This window comes from Tyto alba, unplaced genomic scaffold (genome assembly GCF_018691265.1).
Source record: "Tyto alba isolate M040663 unplaced genomic scaffold, T.alba_DEE_v4.0 Super-Scaffold_1000006, whole genome shotgun sequence".
Classification (NCBI taxonomy): domain Eukaryota; kingdom Metazoa; phylum Chordata; class Aves; order Strigiformes; family Tytonidae; genus Tyto; species Tyto alba.
This window is the reverse complement of record NW_024881272.1, coordinates 9,445,664-9,470,625: the sequence shown is the minus strand read 5'-3', so window position 1 is coordinate 9,470,625 and position 24,962 is coordinate 9,445,664. Positions and strand designations below refer to the sequence as shown.

Sequence of the window (24,962 nt, the reverse complement as noted above, 5' to 3'; positions counted from 1 at the left end):
GTTGTGCTTCTCAGAAAATTGCCAAGTTGTGAGAGACATCTGTAAGAAAGTCCATTCTTGTGGTAGCTCTGTCTTAAACTAATATAATTTTATTTGATGCTTGGTTCACAAGCTGTATATCCTCACCTTACCACACAAAAGTCTGATTACTTAATTGTGGGAACAGTGCAACCACCAGCACACTAACAAAACGTAGCCACCACAGAAAAAGAGAAAAAAAAACAATGGAGGCATTTTTGTAAGAAAACACAGTAAAATAAATACCAAAACCAAACCAACCAGGAGAGAAAAATCACTGTAAAAGTGTAAGTGGGATACTGAGGCTAAAGATTTATAGTACAAATACATATCCATACAGTGAAGACAAAGCATTCAAAATAAGAGCAAAATGCAGAACTGACAGACCCTGGTCACTTTCAGAATAAAATGGCAAGTTTTATGTCTTAAATGAAATGTGGTTGCTACGAATGAATGTACCATGCTGTAAGTTGAAAAGCATTTACAGTTGAGGCTGTGCTGAAATCAGAATTATTTCTCAAACCAGTGTTACATCCTCTTTATTTAATGTTTTGCAGTATTCTAACAATTAAGATTTTTGTATTAACCATCTGCATATTTTCTTCAGCTGTGACTCAATAAAGAACATTCTGTCTCATAAGCGTATTTGACTCATCACATGAAGTATAGTATGTTTACTTAAGAATAGTTGTGCTTTAGAACAAACTGTTTAACATAGGATGATGGCACCTCACCAGAAAAGGCACAAAAAGAGCTTCAAGCTTCAAGCACCAAGAAATTGAAGGAACATTAGAGTTTGCAATAATCTATATGAAACATGATTTTTAAATCCTTTTACAATTCAAAGATTTAAAAAAATATTTCCATCACGATTTAGATTGTTTAGACTACGCATGCTTAGAAAGTGCACATTGACCAATCCTGGTTAACAGACAACTCATAAGATTTTATTTCCGTTTTGAATTCTTTAAGGTTAACCAGCATGCTTGTCTCAAGACTAGTGTCTTGACTTACTTGAAGAAACTGAAGAGCTTTCTTTGTTTCAAAAGACCTGGTTGGGATCATCTACTTTTATCTATTAGCATACAAGGTAATGAAAACAGGTTTCATCATTTTTTAGATAAATTACACTGCTTTATCAATAAACAAATCTAGTTACACAGCTCTGGCATGTGCTGCTGGGTTGAGGAACAGCATAATTTGGGTTTATTTTACTTATGGAAGAGTTCTTTTGCCACAAAAGACTTAAAATATCATCTTCATCAAGATCTCTCCAGAGATGCCTATAAAGAAAGTGTTTCCTGATAAGCAGCGTTTACTGCTTGGCTGATTTTCATTTACTCCCCCCCTCTACACTTTCTTTGACAGAGTTGTAGTCAATAATGTAATTATTAAGACCAAGCAATAGCATTTCTTATTACTCTGGATACAGGATCCTAGAAATTTGTGGAATAAAATAAAACACTTTGCATTTTTAATATATTGAAAACTCCAAACCTCATAAAGCCAATCCCACATCAGAAATTTATATCTCAAATTCCACCTGGCATTGAACAATTGGCTGAATCCTCCATTTATAGTTGCTGTCACTGCAGTCAATCTCTCACACTAGTACAGTCTACACTGTATTATGTTATTCTTTGCATAAGTAACCAGTGCTTACAATAGTCACTTCTATATCGGTTTCCCCAGCCTTACCCTGCAAACCTGCCTGCATTCATCTCTATTCCACTCTCACTTACACTACTTCCTATTTATGAGTGAACATCTGGTCCTGAGCTAAATTTTTCAACCAGATGAAGAGACTGTGAGTGGTCTGTAAACATCTTTAAAATTTTCCAGACTTGGTCAAAGACTGAAAATGGAATATATTTATAAACTGTGCAATTACAGAATTTAGAGGCATTTATTTATAATCTGATCCTAACTCTTAGATATCACTTTAGAAAGTGCCCTCATCTGCCAAACTGTCTCAGTTCCAAGTTCTCAGACACCTTACAGTGACCAGTCCATTCACACACAGCTATGCTAAGTAAAACAGTTGGCAAGGATCACCACACTGTGCATAAATGCTACTTTCTAACAGATGGATACTTTTATTCTTAGCCCTTATTTCAAAAGAACACTTTGAGAGGACTCAGAGAAATATATCAAGTGTTCATTCTGTGATAGGTCATGCATACAATCCTGCTGAAAATGATGGGAGTAGTTGTAAATTATGAAAAGCTGCAGTCTAGGGTCTCGTAACTGGGTGGCCTAGATATTAATAAGGATATACATACTAATGATGATGAAGCAGTTGTCCATGGAAAAGCTGATTTAGAGAATATTCAGTTTTATCTTTCTGACAGCTCACATGGGAGCACGTAGAGTATTCATTTCTTTTCGTTGCGCTACAGTCAAATTAGAATACTGTTTAAAGATAAGGGGCAGTATCATCCCACTTCTGTGACCTACTTACTCTATTTAATACTTTCCAATCTTCATCAAGAATGGTTTACAGACAGGGTAAAATTCAACTCACAGCAATATAAAATTTCAGTGATTCCACATATTCAAAGACGACTGATTCCAGTTTTACACCAAAATAACTGAGATCAGATTATGACCTACAGCAATTTTTTTTTTTTTTTTTTTAATTTCTCACTTATCCAAATAGGAGAACAATGTCAAGGACAAAGCATTGAATTCTCTGCCCTAAGTAGAATTCTAGCTGAATAATATTTGTATTTTGGATTGTATTAAAGGATTAATCCTAGGTCATATTAATATAACTTAACCACAATTTGATCATCCATGTCTGTGACAGTTTTGGAAACAGAACCCAGAATTCTGACACACAATCCCTATAAAACCATTATCATGACACACTGTGTTTTACCTTGATATCATGGCCTGGAACATTTCTTGTGTCCCACACTAGCCAACCAAATAGTAATCATTTCCCTTACTCTGCTATATTAGAGATTTATTCTTTAAAATATATCTGAAATAACTGTTTCAATTAATTATGCACAGGTGACTTATCCTTAAGCAGAAGTTCAAGCCAATAAAAATCAGAAGCAGCTTAATCCTACTATTCTTGTGAATTTCTTGTTCCTAATCACTGACATATTTGGTATGACTAAGAATATGTACTGGTCCACTTGCCATCCACTTGAAACAAAGATAGTGAACTTCGCTCAGCAATGAGAAATTGACTGCATTTTAAATACCAGGAGGAAACTTTCTGTGCCGTCTCATGAACACATTGATATGTAAAAACTATTTATTTTGCTTCCGATTTGCATAAATTTATTAAAACAACCAAGAAATTAAATAAACTTTCTCAAGAGCACCTTTTAAAGACCTTGGTTCAATCATGGACTAGTAATATTTTCAGTGAGAATTCAATTTGTCAGCTATCACTTCATCAATACAAGTTAAGATACCATGTAGATCAGCAATGGGATAAAGAATCAATTCAATTTTCTTGTCAAAAGTATTTGTTTCTGAAAATTCTACCAAATGCAGGTGTGTGAGGAACAGCTATTACAGAGTCAAACATCTTTGAGATCATGATATTACTTTAAAGTCCTTTCCCAGACTAATGAATGAAGGCAAGTTACAGTAGAATAAATAGATGTAAAAGTATTATGTCATGCTTATGATGAAAGTCTGGCCAAATAAAAGCAGGTGGTTGATATATCCCATGGGTAAAAGTAATGGAGGAAGTATTCCCTCCACAGGTTGATGAGATCACCCAAAATTGTCAGACATTATCCTGGACAGCATATTTAAGAGCAAAACCATTTTCTGATACACATTGAGAAAAAACTGCATCGAGAATTCTCATCAGTATACATATTTGCTGACATATTTCACTTTCAGTTATTGAGAAATTAAATGTCTGAGATTGGAGAAAAATTTATGAAAGACCAACCCAGAGAATTATAAGCAAGTCAGCCCAATTTCAGTCCCTGGCACTGGGCACACAGCTGGTATGGTGACTGAGAACAACTGAAATGGATTTGTAAAGGGTAAATCATGCCTGACCAATCTGGTTGCCTTTTAGGATGAAATGACTGAATTTGTGTAGATGGAGAGAGCTGTGAATATCATTTAATGCAAGTTTAGCAGGCTTTCAACATTATCTCTCACAGTATTCCTGTATTTAAGGTAGGATGTCATGGTCTACCTGGGTGCACAGCCAAACGGGTGAAAAGCTGGTTGGATGATTAGGTTCAGAGGGCAGTGATTAGTGGCTCGTACTCTACCTGGATGCTGATAACAAGTGCAGTACCGCAGGGGTCTGTACTCAGATCTTTCCTGGTTGATAGCTTTATCTCTTACAACATAAACTGGAGAAGATGTCAGGCTATGAGATGGCACACTCCTGAAGTTTGCAGATTACACCTATGGAATAAAATAAATGAGAGAATCTAGTTAAATATTTTCAGCAAATTTGGAAAGCACAGTTTGTCCTCACACTCCTGTCTGTATTACCAAGAATAAACCTCAGGTTTATGGAAGAATCTCAATTGCAATACATGACCTTTGATCACTTTTCTTATCAAGTGTTTCCCTAAAATCAATCTTTTTTTGTTATTCCTGATCTTCCCTGATAGATATTTCATTTGCTGAATTCCAGCTAAGAAATTAGGCAGTATTTCAATCAAGATTCTTCACAGAAAAGACTCTAACTGGTGAATAAATTACTGAAAAAGACAAAAGTAATTAAACTCCCTACCGAGTCTGAAATTCTGCTATTACAATTTCTTTTCATTGGTTTAAAAAAAAAAAAAAAAAAAGATATTTTGAATTGAAAGTTTAATTGAGTCAGAACACATTTTATATGTTGGTCATAATCAACTTGAACTTATAAAGCAAAAGAAAAATTACAGAACACCAGCACCACTTGTCTGTAGTTTTAAAATAGAGAACAAAATAGTACTGAACAAGGCTATTGCTCTAGTCAGAGATAGGAGCCAAAAACAAGACATGGGAATAAATCAACAACAGATTTTTATCCGGACCTATTTTTCACATTAAAAATGTGAGTCTTTATAAAGACTTGGCATAAAACTTCCTGTTAGAGAACATGCCATCTCCTCATATATACCGCAAAAAAGCATAGAGACAAACGTAGGAGAAAACTCTCATAATTGAGCATCAACAACAAAAAAGGAAATTGCATTCAACAGACTCTCAGTTGAAGAAAAGCCTTTATTTGGACAGAGTAAAGAGATCGAGCCAAGTAATTAAAAAATGACAACCACAACATCAGGTTCCTCTGAATCCAATACATTTTATATATTAGCTGCTGACAACTATCTGGTGCCTATTCAAGATGTAAAAAAGATAAGGTTTTACACCCTTGTACTTTGGTTATACACAAAGATAATAGTTCACAAATAACAAGTGCAAGGATATGCATAACAATGTTCTAACAGTTTGATCCTTATATGATGAGCCAGAATCTCTTTCAGCCTATTTGGCCATATAACACCACACTTACAGGACTAACTGAAGCCTGCATTCTGCCAGTAATCATGGACACAAAAGGAAATAAGCTGACTGTAGCAAAGTTCTGGTTAGCAAGCCTGTACCTTGTAATATTGCCAACTTCACGGGCAAAGTAGCAACACGCTGTTGCTTTGTCAGAGCTGGCAATTCCCCAAACAATGGCTTTCCTATACCCAGCTGCTGTGTTCAAATCATTTGGTGTCACTTAAAAATGGGATCTAAATTCCTGCTTCAAGAAACACGTATTCTATGAGGACATATATAGGTGAGAATGACATTACTGATAGAGGATGTTCAGGAATATCAATTTGGTTATATCTTTTCTAGTGCCTTTTCCTTAAAGCTGGAGACATTTATATAAAAATTAACCTTTATGAAAAACATCACTATCCTTATGTGTATGCACATAAGTAAGCCTAATTCTCCCCTTTTATTGAGTGGTATTCAAAACCATCAGAAAAGCATAGCACAGGAGGAGGCCTACTGTATTGCTGCTGCCAGATCAAGTGTATCCAAAATAAGAAACTTGTTACATTGGATGGACACCTCTTAAAATGTAAGATTTGAGCACAAGAACCAAATTCATCCATGTAGAAGTTCTTCTTCCTTCACATGTTGAAGATGACTGTGGCAACACAAAAATAACTTTAAATAACTGCTGACAGTTTAGATTCTTCTTAATTTCTCGTCAGAATGCTTGTGCTAAAGCCTTTCAGTCGGTTGAGTCAAGTTTCCTATTTTAGTTTTTAGACAAGTTTGATTTAAATCATAAACAATAGCACAGCTTGCAAGATAGATTCTGCCTACGAGAACAACCTGTGTCTCGGGATCTGCGGTCCCTCCTCCATCACAGGAGAGATGCTCATTAAGTGTCTAAGCACAGTTAAGGCCTGTGATAGCTTAATGCTTGGTGCGATAGATTAATGCTTCTTGGTGTAAGGAGAGTGCACACATGCACTAGTCACAAAATCAAAGGCTGTTTGGTTTGCACAGAGAAGTCCAATGCTCACTCCACAGGGTGGCTGCACACGTGAGAGCTGGAGGGATCTGCCTTCCCTTATGTTACCAGATGTATAACTGTATGTCAAACATATAAGCAGACATACTTTCACGTGACAGTCTACAGAGCTCAGTATACAGTTGAATAAGCAGTTATACGAGCCTTTCCAGATTAAAAAAAAAAAAAAATCTGCACAATCTTCATTAAGAAACAATCTAATATTATAAGTCTCCTAAGTCTATATATTTTACAAGTCTATTTTATTTTTATAAGTCTAATATTATAAGATTTTAAGTTTTGCTCAACATGTCACTTTAACTGAGTTCTCAAAGCAGTTTGCAGTGAAAGAAACCAAATGTGCCAGTATTTACACTGATATTAGCTGAAACTGTAGGCATACATTGATTCAATACTTTTGCTAAGACAACAGTTGTGGGTAGTTTGTGCTAAACAGAAGCAAACTTAAAACAAGAAAACAATCGCCATATTTTGATAAATACTTTGGTCAGCATTTGAAAAACACTGGAATTTTTTTCTAGTACTGTTTCTGAAGGACAAACAATACATTTCCTTACTAAATAAAATACCCAGAGAAGATCCTCTTCCTGCAAGTTCTTCAGAGGAGGCTGCACTAGGGAACAACGTTGTAGGTTGTGCCTGCTGCACTTCAAGAAAAAGCACCTTTTCTGACATAAAAATTCTGGACAATATTTAACATTACAAAGTACCAAAATGAAATCACGATCAGATCAAAAGGAAAGGAACTACACTTACACATTCATAGAGGCAGCAGCAAAGATTTTTACTGAGATATCACTAAAGGAAGCTGATATAAAATAAGTCTAATATTTTTATAGCAACTTGAATGTAATTCTAATTAATAAGTTACAAATTCAATTTTATCAAATGGTTCAGTATTCTGCTACTTTACATCAAGACAGCCATTGTTCTAGTAATTGCTAAACTCTTTCAGGTGACTTGTGTTTCATCCGCATTTCTATGAACTACTTTAAGGGAGCTGTTTTTATACACTATAAAATAATTTTACTGAAAAAAATTTTGCGAGGTGACAGAAGAATTTTCACTCTAAGGTCTAGAATTTAGGAAAGGATGTTTAAACTTGGCTGTGCCTACCAACAAACTTAGAAAAAGAAAGTAGATAAAACAAAATGGACATTAAAAATCATAAAAAACTCTAATTAAAAAAATAAAAGTCATGGAGTATTACCAAATATTTGATCAGCTCTATTTTTTTCTAAACAAAATCCTGACAACTGTATGTGTATACTCATGTTTTCACCCTAATAAAACACCACATGCTAAAGTATTTAGAGCTACATGGTTTATTAATAAATTCTATTGTTGATCATTCTGTTGCTTCCTATATTACAGTAACATTTATCATTGGGAGTGATTAAGATTTTCCATTCAGCTAAACTTGGTCTTAAGTGATAAATACAAGTCTCATGCAAGTTCTTTTCCCATATTCTTTTAGTTCATACACTGATGCAGCTTGTGCATGTTGCAGAGGCAAGTACAGACTGAACGCATGACCAAGGTATGCCAGAAAATGGGTGGAGAGGGGTGAGGGAAGCCTGTCCTCAGAAACAAGTGTTACTGTGATCAAAACTTTTCTCATGATGCAAAGACATGATATGCATAGAGTTGGTCAAAACCTGAAAATATATTTGAGATTCAGGGTATAAAAATTGCTTTGACAAATTTTATCATCCATAATGAATTACGCTATGCAGATTTGCAATAGAGATGGCTGTCAGACTGTAACATAATATGTGAAGCAAACTGCTAGTGCCCTAAAGACCACTGGTAGGATAAACTACAACTAGGGAGATACCTCACTGCCAAATACATAGCACTGTATTTGAAATTGTTACCATTCTTGAATTCTGATAAAGAAAAACTCTCTACTTTTTTTTGCTAAGAAACAAAGGCTAGGCTCATAAGAAAAATAATTAGAAAGTATCGTGAGCCAAGGCATGCTCCTTACATGGAGGCATGAGATCAGAATATGCAGAGCCATATCAATCAGCAACAGAAGTAGGAAGCACAGAGGGCAGTGTGAAACCTGCCAATCTGTGAAAGAGTCAGATTTGGGTTGACAGCTACCAAATTCTGGAAAACAGTTCTCTGGCAGGTGGTTAGCAGAGACACATCACACATCCCACATCCCAAAGGTTCTAGGCATCAATGCCACTTTAGTCAATTGGACCCTAGCGTTAATCACAATTATCACTTCTTAATTATTAAAGGAGTGAGATGACTATTAAGGAGGAGAAAGTCTACAGTAGACCCATGTATCCCTTGGTATTCTTTAATATATTCAGCTTGTAGACATCTGTGCAATTTTGTTGGAGTCAAAAATCTGTATTGATTTATACCAATAAATATCTCATTTTCTCTCCTTTACTTCTTTAGCTGCTACTCCAGACTGCATTTGAGATAGACAGCTATAAAGCAACAGAGAAATCCTGCCAGGTGATAGATAATTCAATCAAATATCTTTAAACATCTGACTTTAGCAAGAATGCCAGACAAATGTGGAGTCCTGCTGTTTCAAATCTTCACTATTAGAGGCAGATGTAATTATTCACACTTAATAAATATTAACAGGCTGAATCACATTTAATTTACATTTACATTCTATACTAAAGAACAAGAGAAGCTATGGTCTTGTTTTTACGAGTAAGTTTTGTAATGCCTGAGCACCATCTTGACTACAATACACCCTTCTCAAACTTTGGGAATACCCAGAATGTACCAGCTGCATACAGACCACACACTGCTCATGCTCAATCCAGTGAAGCCTTTTTAACATTTGTGGCATCACAACCAGTCAGCACCTTCTAAATCCAAACCTTTTCTCTTTATAACAGGCAATACCAACTACTGTAAGCCCTTCAGTGCTGGCACGTTGACAAGCTCAAAATCCCAAGAGCTAAGAAAGAACAAAGGAGAAACCAGGAGACTTCAAAAAGCTCTGGGCAGGGGAAAGAGTCATGCCCGCTAAGCCATTGTTTTGGGCACCAATTTCCTCTTTAGGATCATCCCACGTTTACTGAAGCTTGCCACTGGCCTCAGGCCAGGCGACAAACTCCCGTTCAATCAGAATATGGCCAAATTCCCACATTTTGTGCTGCCAGGCTCATGCTTGCACTGTTCAATGATTCTGTATGTGCACCAAGTGCACTGAGATACTGCATGACCAGCAGTAAGCTGTCAAGTGCTAAATAAAAGCCTTCATGACAGGCACTGGACTTCTGAGAAGAAACACAATTATTTTGAATTGCTATTAAAATCGCTTCAGAAAAAGACAATCATTTCTCTATGGAGCCTGAACACATTGAGCTCCTATAGATGTGTATAGACTATACAGCTGGTGACTATAATCCTTTTTAACATAGGCATTACTGAAATATGTGAGGATGTACATCAGACAGGAAGTCAGGAATCTTTGCAAAATTGAGAGGCATGTCACTGCCAGCAGTAATAGGGCTATTGAGGCGGAGCACCCACTTCATTGTCTATTGGAATGGCCAAATAGTTGATTCTAATCCATTGCAAACACTCATTCTTTGAGCTCTCCACTCTTATGACAGCATATTCTTCATATGAAACATTGCCAGCTATAGCCTGTTTTTTTTTTATTGACATATTCTTTTTCACCTCCTCAAAGAAAATTCAGATCTGCTTCTCTGATTGCCTGTATTTGTACTCCTTTGGCTCTTAAGCCTTTCTGACCTAATCATTCCCCACCCCATAAACCTGTCACATTCTCATTTTTCTATTTGTTTAAGGAGGAACAAATTTAACACATCCATGAACAAGCAGAAAATGAAATCTTAGCAACTGAGGGCAGAGGGAATGACTACGTCTGGACTAAGGACTGCTGTGTTGCTGACATGACAGGCATTTATATCCTTTAGCAAGCCACTGTTAAGACTTTTCTACTAACGAATTATCAGTAACATTTAAGGAGGGAAACTGTAATTGAGTAAAGTACATAAACACGCAAGATCGCATCTTAAACCAAAACCAGAACTTATGCATAAAAAACCCACTCAGATATCTTCCTAAAACAGAATTCATATTCATTCTACAGTAGGCCTCTCCTGGTACTCAGACTTCATTACTGAATTCATTCAAGGGTTACAAAAAAGGCTTTGATAGAAGAAAAGAAGTAATTCCTAACTCATACCGTTGCTACTTTTGGGGGGAGGGAAGAAAAAATGAAACAGAAAAAATTCTTTTAAACCAAAACTTCCCCTGCAAACAGAAGCTGCTTGAGGTTACACATAGTATCTTCAGTAGATGTATCTAAACTATTAATTTACAAAAAATAGCTAAAGTTTTCCACATGAAACAGAAACATTTTCTTCAGTACAAGAACTAAATTATATACAATTAGCACAATACCTACATTTAAAATTTGCAGGTAGAACAGGATATTTCCTTGTTTGGAATCATAAGCATGAACTATTGAGTATAAGCATCTTATTTAATAACCTCTGAATTGCTATCATTACAAAAGTCTGACTGTTATTACTGTACACAGTTCTAGTTGTCCTACTCTGGAAGATGAAGGTAAGAAGGGGGTGTGACATAACACAGTTCTTTACCCTTCATTAACAGGAGTAGGTCAGGAGTATTTCATTAGAAAAAGATCCTACTGCAAGCAAAATTGTCCATGACTCAATACAATAGAAACTTAAAGTTCCACAGAACACCTAAGATAATCACGGTGAGAATTTAAATTGCTTGCTCATAATTTTTTAAATTATATACTATAAAATACGTTTAAAATTTTTATATTTATATATTCTAAAAATAATTAATTTGTAGTCAGGAAAAGCTTTTGAAATATGGGAAGGAAAAAAAGCTTTTTTTAACAATAGTATTAAAACTCTACCCAAGTTTATTAGCTTTTCCAACGTTTGGGGGGTGTGTGGGTGTGGGGGTGTGTTGGGTGAAGTAGGGATGTGTAGGGGTTTGGTTTATTTTTAACCAAAAAAAAAATCCCCGAAGTAGTCGTCTCCTAGAAGAGTAGATACCTTGTTACAGTGTAGTCCTGCAGAAAAATGTTCACAAAGCACACAAAAACCATGGAAGTAAAATGTTAAAACACACAGAAGATACTGAGAAGAGTTGTACCAGTGATTTGGAAAGAAACTTCAGACTGAAGAAAATATCAACTTCATTTTGGGAAACAAAGCATCTAAAACAAACAAAACAAAAAGTGTTTACAATTCAGATTTATGAAACCTGGGAAAATTTTGTCCCCCAAGAATTTCAGCCTAAATGTTAAGTATGCAGATATTAGCTCTGGTTTCTATCATCCGGGCAAGGACGAACAACTGCAGTTCAGTGGAAAATTAGTCTGATAGCTAGTGGCAGGAGGAGAGGAAATAATAAAAAATAAAAAAGTTAAAAGAATGGGTTTTGCTTATGAAGCCTAAGGTGGTGGCATGAAGTATATCACAAAACTGATTATCTGTAAAACACTGGTTTAGATTTACATTTTCCTATTACCACTGACTCGATTTGTTCTTTGGAACACTAATTATTTTACCACACTTGCTTGTCTTACTCCCTGCCTTTGTTTTTTTCCAGAAACTGAATAGAAAAAATACAGTTGGGAAAGAAGGTAACAGTGTAAAACATTAAATACGATTAAAATTATAATTTATGACAGTGCCTTAGAATAACTGCCTTATTTTTAAATATAGTTTTCCATGTTGTTTTTCCCCTTGAGGGATAGCTGGTAAGATAAAAATTGCTAAACAGCACCATGGTCCAATAAAGCACAGCGAGCTTGCAGGCAGGGAAATTTAATTTCAGGTGTTCCTGTAACATGCTCTGTTCTAATTCTGGCCATGACCTTTACCTTCAGCAAATCAATGCAACTGTTTTTCCTGGGCCTATTTTGCAGGACTGTATTTTAAACCTGGACCGGGCCCGTCTCACATTGTTTGTTCACAAAGCACTAAGTTCAACAAGTTCTGATCTCTTCTGGGACCATCAAGGTACTGCAGTACTACAGAGCAATACAACCTCCCTTTTTTTTGTGTGTGTAAGTATATATAGCTACTAGCATTTCACATTTATTTCATTTGGCTAACAGTGTGAAGAAGGAAGCAAAAAATTGGATCTCTGAGGGTAGAGGTATTTAGCTTAAGAGAAATATCGATACCTGGATAAGTCTAGCAAACTGTAAGCCAATAACAGTATTTAAAACAAAACCCTTGATAAATTCCCTTATTTTGATAAAATTTCTGTAACTACTCACTAATACAATGTTTAAGACAAACAAGCACAATATTAATTTCCTTCTTCTCATATTAGTTATGAGAACATTTGTTATTCTACATGATATGTAGAAAAATTCAGTTTCCAGTGACGAAACTATTCCAAGTTAATTCATCTTTTCCCACATGACAAAAATAAAAGCAGCAGTCAATTACTGCACATCCTTTACAGAAACCATACCGGCATGCAGACAGACCATCTAAAGAGGTCACATAAATAATTCAGTCTTTATTTTATATTTGAATACTAGTCAGGAAAAGTTTCTAAGAAGTGAACAGTTAAAAACACTATTTACCATCTTCAGATTATGAAACAGATTCTGCATTTGAAGTAACACTGTAAAGGCACAGATGTGCCTGAATAGTTATCCCTCAGTTTCTTGAAGGACCAAGTACAAACCAACCTCTCAAATGCACTGACCCATCAAAAAAGTTTATTCCAATGAGAAGAAAATAAAAAAGGTCGTTCACCAGTTAATCTAGGAACCCCATAACTGTATGCTCTTCACAAACTATTTACACATTTTCCATTACCTTCTCTCTTTCAAATTTTAAACAACTTTAAATATTTTAAATGGAAATAATAAAATTAGTTTGGTCTTCTATTTTGAGAATATTGCTAAGATTTGTCTTAAATTTGTTCCTGTGTCTGACAGAGTACATGGTATCATAGATGGTTACTTCACCTACCTAAAATTAATGAGCCAACATCAGAATTGAAGGAGACAGTAAAAAAGCCCTAGCGTTTAGATTCAGAATTTTGAGATTTTGTGAGAAGAAAATGTAACCACTGGTTTTGAACCAATTGTTCTATCACCAGTGGCTTCCCAAACAATTCATTTGTGCACACCTCTACCGAATTTCAACAGGTATATTCCAATTCATGCTAATGGAGGATTTAGCCTAATAAACAACATTCAACACATGTCATTCCATATTATTCAAATGAATGTAAAAAAACTCCTTAAATCTTCACCCTATACTTGGAATTTCACATCTAAAAATGCTAAAACCCTAAATAACTTAGTATGTTCACCCTGATCAATGTAAGGGCATTCATCTTCAAGCCCATTGACATACTGTGGCATCTCACTGACACTGACCGAATTGTCTTCAGAAGTTACCACATTTAGCATTTTGCAGAGGCATGTGACACTGGAGATGCTGTTGAAATGCCACTGAATTATTTAGTACTCATTGTACCTTAAGAAATACAAGTAGGAGCAGTCAGCATCCTTATGGACTTTCACTGAAGGCTACATGGTCTTGCATACCAGATTTTCTTCCAGTTTACCAAAGGCAAGATTGGATCTAAACACAAGAACACAAAGCAGACTATTTCTTGTGTTATTCCACACTTGCAACTTGCATGGCCTTAGTCTCAGAGGACTGCTGTTAGCTTTCTGAATATTTTACCAGGACTGCTGCTTTCTCATACACTCAAAGCATTGAAATGCAGTTGAATATAAGACATAAAACCAAAGAACCAAACAAATAATGGAGTAATAACTATAGCTGTTGCTCACTGAAAAATTATAAATGCCAATACAGTTGAAAAGCACAGTTATTGTAAAAAAAATGTTGTAGTCGCTAAGAAATGCAAAAACTACAAACACATCTTTTTAGATGAGCTATTTGACACGTTACTGAATCACATAACAGGTTTTTAAATTATTATAGTCTTGTAATTCTCGAATTGACTTAAAATAGTGAAAACATAAATTATAGTTTTTGGATTCAGAAAACTTCTAACACATAGCCTTGGGTGATAAAAAAAGTCTGGAATATAATTTCTAATATCACAGAAACTTTCATATGAAGAAATAAATTTTTACAGTAACTTACAAATTTATAAATATTTAAGTTGCCATAATTATTACCATCTGACATCTGTCACTTTTCAATATACATTTTTCCTCAAGTGACAGCAGCATTCCTCCCAAGAGCCACAGTTCAGAATTTTGAATAGTTGTGTCATTTTACAGAGGAAAAGATACTGCAGGAGAAAAAGCAGAATCCTATTATAATTTTTGCCTCTATTAATGCTGCGTGACAACTCTACTAACTTAGTCTATGTCAGGTTATCAACCGTGCAGGTCATTTCCACACCTCTTCAATAGGTGCATATGTGAAAAGTGCAAATAAAATTAATTCAGAATTGATTTTATGTTTAATATTAAGTACTGCAACTTTAATACTGCTTGTGTAGTATCAATAATACATGTTAGGCTTCTATTTGAAAAGCATTCTGTATATTAAGTATGTTAATCTACCTAATAACCTTGCCTCCATTTTTGACCAGGCAATATCATAAATTTTATAATATTTTTTTTTCTTCTATTAGATTTTTCTCTCACCGACCCCATATTTTTTTCTGTATTTAGCTATATTTTAGCTGAATTTCTGTTATCTAGGCTCTCCGACCAAAATAAGGCATTATTTATTTTTGTGTCTCAGCTTCATCATTAAAATGAAAACAAGTATATATTTTGTATTGGATATACATTCCATTGATACCTATACATGAAGATTGCCCTGTAACTAAGCATAATTCAGAATGGAACCAATCTAGAAAGTTAAGTGGGTTTTTATATTCTCAAAATATCCTCATTTTCTGTAGAATTCACAGCAAAGTAACTTCAGCATTATTTAGCACTGAATTCTATGTTTATTATCAAGATACCAAACAGAGCTTTACTACCTAGGTTGCCAGCTTAAATCAACACAATTAGTAATATCTAGAATTTTTTTTTACTCATATTGATGGTCAATGAATAAAGAGACCAGAAGTGACTCAAAAATGCAAAATCTTTTAAAAGCAGGTTAGATAAACCACACCAAGAGGCCATATGACACTGCAGATCAGGGCAAGAGAGGAACTCTGAACCTGTGAGTGCTACCGCTCTTGGTATTACCCAAATAAAATGTTTAGCAGTATTTTTGCTGGTGCAATTAATTCCCTACAACACTGTCAACTGTCCTTTTCATTCCAGGTAGAGGGATCTCCAACTTCCAGAAACAGATGGGCCTTTTTTTCTGTATTGTTCATACGGTTAGACAAGAAAAACAAAGGATGACAACACAAATATAACCAGTGCAGAAAAGCCAGGAATGGAAGGGGAGACCATGATTCATTTTGGCGAATTTGCTATTCAAAACACAGATGGTTTGTGACCTACATACTAAAAACTGCCTGCAAGGCACCTTTCCCTCACTATTACTACTCTCACAGAAGCTGCATGTCCCGTTTTCACCTCAGCAAGCAAATCTAACTTCTCTGCTTCATTTGAGACCCAGAAATCTTTTCCTCTGAATGGGAAAGATGGACTCTACTGCCTTTTTCTCCCATCTCCATTCTTGGTTTAGTGGACAAGCCTTTCTTCCACATGATCTCTCTCACTAAGGCTTAGGTCCAGCAGTGTCTAAACCCAGGATTATTGGGAGAAAGGAAAGGAAGAGAGTAACCCATACTGCACTCACCAGCCTTCGGCATCCCTCCAGCTGCATAGATGGCCTCCTTATCCTTCTGATGGAAACTACTTCCAGGGCAGCAGTGGCCTTTGCCCAAATGCTCTGAAGAGCTAAAGAATTAAAAAGAACCCCCCACCCACCCACACTTTCCAGTAGATTAAAGTATTTGTTTTACATTAGTATAAAACAACTAAGAGATGAAGAGATTAACTGACATTTACTTTGATTTTTGTGATGTTAAATCAGGTTCTCAGAGGAAGGTAGCAAGAAATGTGGAAAAAAAAAGAAAGAGCATTCCTACAGAATAAGAAACTAATTAATAGGTGGTTAGCTAAAAGAATATTTTTTTCCAGTTAGTAACCTGAAGAGCACATTTGATAACATGAAGCCCTCAAAACTTACTTCTTCTATAGATCTTGTCTAAACCAGCAGCATACTTTAATAATTTGAGTGAGAAATACTGAGAAAGTAGCATGTGAAACAGGCAGCTACATGCAGCTTTGATGTCTTCTCTTTCTCCACTCTTGAATATTGTAGTCTTCTGAAATGAAAATCATTTCTCCCCTGGCAGAGCTGCAGGTTTTTTCTGCTAGAAAACATACGGCTGAAGAGATTTCTTGGGTTTTTCTCCTTTGGGTTTTCTTTTTCTCTGGGCTTTAAATCTGATGAAGGAGGAAACTCTGCAGGCTTCCCCTTTATAGAAGACAGACTCCTGCAGACATTTGATTAAGGTGATACCTATTCTCCTGCAGATAAGTAAGATTGCCAAACAAGCTAGACAGCTATGTCACTGAACACAATCCAGTAGCCCACATGGATATATTTTTCTGTTGACAACTTATTTAACACCAAAAATAGATTCCTCCTTAGTTGCCTACACACTGCCTGTCTAGTTCATATCATATTGTAGAAGTTAGGAACCAGCTCTGAGGTCTTCCCCAGCAAAACTGACTATTTAAGAACAGCAGCAAGAAAACATTCATTTAAGCCATGAGGAGCCACAGTCAATGCCAGTTTGAAAAAAATAAAGAGATTCCTACTGATTTTGATAGAATTTTCCTCAACTCTAACCCTCAGAATTAGAACCGTATAAAACCAGAGGGAGCTTGGGGGCTTGCTGAGGGAAGAAGGAGAGGATAAGCTTTAAGAGTTCAGGGAAAAAAAAATCTTCCTGCTTTATCTAAGCATTTTGGGCTTTATGGAATAGTAACTATCCTTCTTCAAATACATGAGACAATACAGTTTAAATTTCCAGTACAAATCCGACATTATTTGCAGTGGGGTTTCTTCCTTATTCTTAAAGATTTTTAAAAATGAATGCCTGAATTCACTTTGGGTTTCAACCCAGTCACATTTTGGAGGCAAGAATGCAGAGGGTTAAACTGACAGAGCAACAGCTTCTGGGGTTGGAAGCAGTAGAAGAATAAACAGCAGGAGGCTGTGGATATGTGATGTCTGCAAACTAGGACCAACTTAAATTACAGCAAGTTAGATAATTTATACAGCCTCAAGTGGGTCATTTCATTTAACATCAAGCAGTGCAGGACAAATTCTACAGAAATAATGTACTTACCAGAAGCAGTACTCCTGGTTTAGTTCTTTATATATTTGTAAAGATATAGTTTTTCTAAAAAAATATACTTAAAACCTTATTATTACTATTGGAAATCCTAGCAATCCTAATCCCTAGTGCTTTATGGCTAGGAACTACTATTATTGATGGAAAAGAATATTGAGAAGTCTGGCCCACAGTCAAGCCAATCGAACCTGGACAATGTGTTTAAAGCCAACTGACCTTCTGATGTTGAGATAAAACATTTACCTTTATTTTCAAAAGAAAAAGGGGTCACCTACTCATTGCACAACAGAAACTACTTACAATACTACCAAACACAGAACCTGAGTTACAAAGAAAGATTTCAAATCTGGAAGATAAACTGATTACTAGTAACTATCCACTACACAGCCTCACCTTCTTCAAGTAGAATTTCTAAGACTAGTGATACAGACTTTCTCAATCTGTAGAACGTGCAGTAATTGAAATCTATTTTTTCATAATACTTACTTTTATTACCAGATAGTTTCTTTAATTACCAGATACTTGTTTTAATGCCATATACTTGGCATTATCCCCAGTAGAGCAAGGAAACGTGACAGTATCCTCTTTTTTGAAACCAAATTTCCATTGCTAAATTAACTGAGAAGTTTCAGTGACTGACAAATTTTACCGAAAATTGCAGCAACCTTATTAAGACAGATCTATTCATATTTTGTTTCAAAATTGAAAGCATACAACTGTCCAGACAGAAACTGGCACCAACATCTACTTAGTAGACAAGTGACATGACCAGTAATTCCAGTCCAGTGCACTGGACAGAATGTTTTTCTTATATCAAAGGTTGTGGTTTTATGTATCTTGACTCAGAGAGTCATCATACAGCACTTCAGCATGAAAAATGAAAAAAACAGCACAAAACCACACTCAGACACAGAGAGGGAAAAACAATAAAATGGAAAAGGCACCACTTAAAGCAATAGTGACCCCATAGTAAGTGCTCATGAAAACTAGTGAGGTAATAGAAAATAGCAGAAGAAAAAGGATGATCTTTAACTAATGTACTTTTAAGGTAAGCTTTGACAGAGAGCAGCTCTAAAGATGTTCTGAAAGATAAGAGTGGACATGTTTGTTAGCAAAAGGTAGACATTCACAGGGATAGAGCCACACAACACAACTGGGAAGTGTTTGTGACTGGAGAAGTAGATATGGAGGGGAAGGAAACGCACATCATCTCTGCCAGATTTTTTTTCCTTGAAATTTCTTTGAAGAAAAATGAGATCTGGCCCAGCTAGTAAAAAATTAAAAGCAGAATGATGTACCAACACACTGTCCACTATCACACCAGAGAGCTGGAATATGCACCATTCAGAGGGCTGAGGAGCCTGTGGATCCTCAGAGTGAGCCAGTGTGTTGAGCCAATTTTATTTTATTTTTTTGTTGCTAGGGAAATGGCAGTTGGTTTGGAGTGCCTGTCTTGCACTAGGCAAGATGAAGAATGGTTGTGTATGCACAGTTTTGGCCTGGAAATACTCTGTGGCATGCCTAGAAAGACAGTGCTGTAAGCACTTAAATATTTTAGGTCCCGAGACTCATTGATAGAATATCTCATGTCAGAACAGCACACTGGGAATTCCTCCACTAGGCATAAGCAGAAGCAGCACAAAATATTGGCCTGCTGTGAAAAGGGAGCCTTTGAGCAGAGAGGGAGAGAAGTAGTAATAAAGAGTGGGACGAAAGAAGGAGAAGAACAACCTGTGCACAGGAAGGCAGAAGAGAAAGACAGAATGCAATTGAGCAGAAAAAAACCAGACTTTCTGGATGGCAACTACTGTGTCCAGAAGCTGCTAAACAGTTATGGCAAAATTCTTCCTCAAATGTTTGCTGAAGGTTTCTTTAGCAAATTCAAAGAGAAATCTTTCAAGAAAACAGCTTCTGGACTGGAAAGAACCAAAATGTTACCTCATCTGAACTCCTATATAACATGGATTCAGAACTCAGTGATAATCATATAATCATAGAGATTCCTTCAGGTTTGAAAAGACCTTTAAGATCACCCAGTCTAACCCTTAACCTAGCACTGCCAAGTCTACAACTAAACTGTGTCCCTAAGTGCCACATCTACACATTTTATAAATACCTCCAGGGATGGTGACACAACCACTTCCCTGGGCAGCCTCTTCCAATGCTTGATAAGCCTTTTGGTGAAGAAATTTTTCCTAATATCCAATATAAACCTCCCCTCATTCAACTTGGGAAAAGAGACCGACACCAACATCCCTACAGCCTCCTTTCAGGCAGTTGTAGAGAATGATAAGGCCTCCCCTCAGCCTCCTTGTCTCCAGGCTGAACAATTCCAGTTCTCTCAGCCACTCCTCATCACACCTGTGCTCTAGACCCTTCACCAGCTTCTTTGCCTTTCTCTGGACACGCTCCAACACCTCAATGTCTTTCTTGTAGTGAGAGGCCCAAAACTGAGCACAGTGTTTGAGGTGCTGCCTCACCAGTGCTGAGTACAGGGGGATGAGCACTGACCTAGTCCTGCTGGCCACCCTATTTCTCATACAAGGCTGTTGGCTGCCTTGGCCACCTGGGCTCACCGCTGGCTCTTATTCAGCCGGCTGTTGACCAACACCCCCAGGTCCTTTTCCGTGGGGCAGCTTTCCAACCACTCTTCCCCAAGCCTGTAGCGTTGCGTGGGGTTGTTGTGACCCAAGTGCAGGACCAGCAATGTTGCCTTCTTCAGGAAAAGCTGTTCTGCCAAAACCAAAATGCTTTGTGAAGACTCCAGCTAAATGCCAACCAGAGGTCTTTGGAAATCTGCTTCGATTCCTGAAAGATCACTTCATAGGCAGTGCAGTCTGGGCTTCCAAATCTTGTGACAAGGGGTTGCCCCAGTAGTAGGAAGATACTATGCTCAGAGCTGAATACAAGGTCTATACAGAGCAAGACACAGGAAAGCCTTTTCTACCGACTATATTTCTCTCCTTCATGCTTAGTTCCTAATCATGGAATGGACCTGAGAAAAGGATTTTGACTGACAGCTGCACCCTTTCCAAACCACTGTCTTTTTTTTATGTGATTTTCTAGGTAACAATTTGAGAGATAACAGACTAAGATGACACAACACACTGTGCAATGGATGTTAGGTTTAGTTGCACTTTACTCCATAGCAAAGTAGCACCTCAAAGAACAAGGGAAATTGTCAGATGCTTCTGTTTTAACTCAGTTTAGTTTCCCTAAGATGATGCCCTTGATGTACTGAGGTTTGCCTCCTTGACCTTCCTTCCTTCCATAGCCAAGTGGCTTGGGGCTGCTGCTGCGGCTGCTGTTTTTGCAGTTTAAACACCTAACAAAGGTAATTGTTCAGGGTGCAGCTACAAGCAATATTAAAACAAAAGAATACAAATCAAAATTGTCGTTCTCTGCAGGCATGGTAAGGAAATCTGAAAATATTAGCAATGCTTCAAAAGTCTTTCTAAAAATCTGAGCATGTAGCAGACTCTTGCTTCAGGAAAGTGCTTTTACTCAGGTTCTATCCCATGTCACAGGCAATTCTGAAAGTCCCTTGAACACCTTCCTCAGCTGCTGTTGTTACTTCAAGTTGATAAAACAACCATTTTGTCAATTACTCTATTATTGAAGAGGACATTCATTGTTACTTATCCAAACATATCTATTATACATCTGTGGCTTTTAAAAGATGATTATCATTTACCAGAGAGAAATCTTAAAAGTATCACAGCTTTTTTCACAGAAGAGAACAAGCAGCAGCAGGGCTGCTTTAGAACAAACATTTCCTCTGGAGCTTATATAAACAAATATTCTTAAATCTTTTCATTTGTGGGGGTACAAGTCTTTTCAAAACGTTGTACTTTTCAAAAACCTTGACAGAATAAAATGCTGCAGGAGCTGTATACATATCAGAAAACAACAACAACAATATTGTTGCCTGGCACAGGAGACAACTTAATCATTCTGCTATTCGCATTTCTATGTTGTTTCATACGCTAGTAATCCCAAATGATAGTTTTTGATCCAGCCAAGTTTATGACAAAAAGTAACAAGTCTATGTTCTTGAAGTAGTCAATTACATTTTAAGACATCTAATTATATTAAATTTGTTCATTAAAGAAGAAAAACAAGTCAAAAAGAGCAAAATAAACTGGATTGCACTGAAGCAAGTTCCTCAGCTGGATGGAACTGAGTTTAAGAAAAAATTATCCTGCATTCTTCCCCAATAAAAGACACTAATTGTATCTATAACACACTGAGAGTCAAAACACACTGAACGTTGAACATGCAGGCATACCAATTTGTAAAAATCCACATTACAGGTGAATTAATTCCTATGGAGGGAAGACAAAGGTTTGGGTTTTGTTTTTTTTTGTTTTTTGTTTTTTTTTTTAATATATCCCTGGAAAATTAATCTCACTTTCTGGTAAGCTGTAGATCCAGTTTAGAAAAATAACACATTTGTCATGAAATACATTCATGACAATTCACCATTTTCTGAAAAATTAGCTACTTATACCTCTGAAATGTTAATGGTTCATTATGCTATTTGCTAAACAAAAGCCCTGTAAAAAGTACCAGGTTCTGCATAACATCATAAACCCATTTTAAAAACAGTAAACAAGGATGTCTTGTACTCAGCACCTTTTATCTTGTAGACTATTACTGACCAAATACTGTTAGTTTCAATGGAAGTTTGCTTTAGCTGTAGGACAAGCATATCAGGAGTGCATAAGAAGCATTACAAATGAACACCGAGCTATTCCTGTGTCTTCTCTATACTTCAAATACCGAGTTTTTCCTGCTTGTTCCTAGAGTCAAGATTTTTCTACAGAACTGGATATTCTACATATATCAGGAGACAGACTGAAATCATTTATCATTCTATACCCACCAGAATTTTCTATCAAAGGACCTTTGTCTTCACAACCAGCTCACATTTGCTTGGATTTTTTTCTTCTTCTGTCTCCAGCAACAGAACACAGACTGTTTCCAAAGGCTTATTACGTTATGCTATTTCAACCACAGAGTGTAATTTTCTAGACCTACATTACAACATTTTATTATATTAAGGGTTTTCTTAGTACATTTAGAAGTTACCTTGGGCATTTGAATTTTCATTTCCAAGTATTATAAAATTAGTGAACTTTAAGAGTGAAATATTGGAATTAAACAGTTTGAGCAAAACTACAATGAAAGTTTAAAAAGTCAAATGTGTCATAAGTGGCTGCAGATGGGTATGTAAAAGTTCATAACCTCTACTGGAATTGGAGTGGTAGAAATACAAATAATAGTCAAAATGCTCATGTTTAAACCTTACTTTTAGAATGGTACTTCTCAAAAGGTAAATTTCCCACAAACTTTTATCATTTTACTTCATCACATAATACCCAACGCATGGAAAAACTGCACACAGGACTGAAAATCTTGTTTAAAACCCCAGTATTTCTGTCCTTAAGCAAATCCTAAGTCTTCAAAGTTGCTTTCAGAAAGATAGAAAGTTGACATCCTGAGGTTTATTGCAACATTAAAATTTCTAGAAGTGGTATAGATGACATAAATATGAAGTAAAAGTTTAATTTAACAAGAGACCTAATTTTAAAGTGGATTTAAGTAAAATAATTTGTATGTGAACAGTTTTAAATGATCACAAAATGGGCAGGTTTCTGAAAGACATTTTAACAAAACTATTCTTGAAGAAAGAAAACTCCTGAATTTTTTACCTGACCAACTTGTGTAAATTATGTAAGGGACTTTTTTTTTTTAATCCCACTGGATTATTTTTGTTAAGCAGACAATTTTTAATGTTTGCTTAACCATCTTGACAAGAAATTACTCGCTAAACACTGCTATTAGACAACTCCTACAATCAAACTTACAATTTACATAAAAATTAAATATTTGTTGTATTATACCTTCTGTACAAGATTCCATTCCTCTTATAAACTTTGGTAAATGCTACTCCTTCTTCTGTTTATACTTAATACAACTTGTTCCAAATTAATTAAATACCAAAACTCAAAAAGTTTGGCCCCTGCTCTTCAGAGCTGCAGCCAGCAAAGGAACACATTATTTACCACAACAGCAACAGGCAGATAGAACTAGACAAGGAAAGAACTAGCTAGTACAAAACATAAAAATGCATTCAAAGTAAGCATAGGCAACTTTAATGCAAAATTATGCATCAAGGAGTATTTTTCCTCCTGCACTACCCTTATGTTCTGCGGATGATGTTCTTTTCTAGAGGGCCACAAATTTTTCAAATTCAGCATCTTGAGCAGCATATGGGCGTGTAATCTGATTTCACATTCTATTTCTTATTTCATGAACAATAATTAGTCATTCACAGTAACACAGAAATGAAGACTGGGGCTTTGTGAGGTCAGAAAAGCTGAACTGTACATACTTGTTTGTCAACGCAGGAGGCTGATACACAGATACATCAAGGACTATTTTTTTCACTTAAATCTGAAATCAGTAGCACAATTATGAAATATGAGCTAATCTCGGTGTAGAGAATAACTTCTACAATATCCTTTTAGGTCAGTAGGAGATGCAAAACCTCACAGGAGTTGACAACAAGTGTTTTCACTGAAAACCAGGGAAAATTTCATTTCCTAATTATTTTTTAAAGGTATAATCAGCTGCAATAGATATGTTACATCACTCACTGAAAGCACTCCAACGATAAACATATGAAGAGTTGACAGCAAGTATATCATTGTCACAAAAATAGCTCCTGTTAGTCTTGCTGTCTTACAGAGTCACACATCAGGGGACACTCTAGTTCTAATCAAATATTTTAACAGACATTTCCACCAATTAAAACTTTTTAGAGGATATCTGTAAAATTATTCAGTCTCTGACAAAGTAATATAAAGGAAATCTACAGTGAAATTCAAAAGAGGTAACCATAACACACTGCAGTTCTTGATGTTATGTAAAAATAGCATCTGAGATTGAAAATGGGACAGATACATATAAATTAAAATAAGCAGGCACGTAAATTAATGGAACAACATGAAGAGATTAACTGAAAGAAGCATATATATGATTCAATAAACAAGCAAAACCT

The 24,962-nt window shown here is 36.0% G+C and overlaps 1 long non-coding RNA gene across 1 annotated transcript in view; it reads right to left on the bottom strand.

The window, feature by feature from the left end:
* The window catches only part of LOC116963106, a 162,734-nt gene that overhangs the window by 128,297 nt on the left and 9,475 nt on the right, over positions 1 to 24,962 (bottom strand). The window contains exon 2 of the long non-coding RNA XR_004407952.2: positions 4,275 to 4,413. This is a non-coding gene — a long non-coding RNA (uncharacterized LOC116963106). The remainder of the gene's footprint in view (positions 1 to 4,274; positions 4,414 to 24,962) is intronic.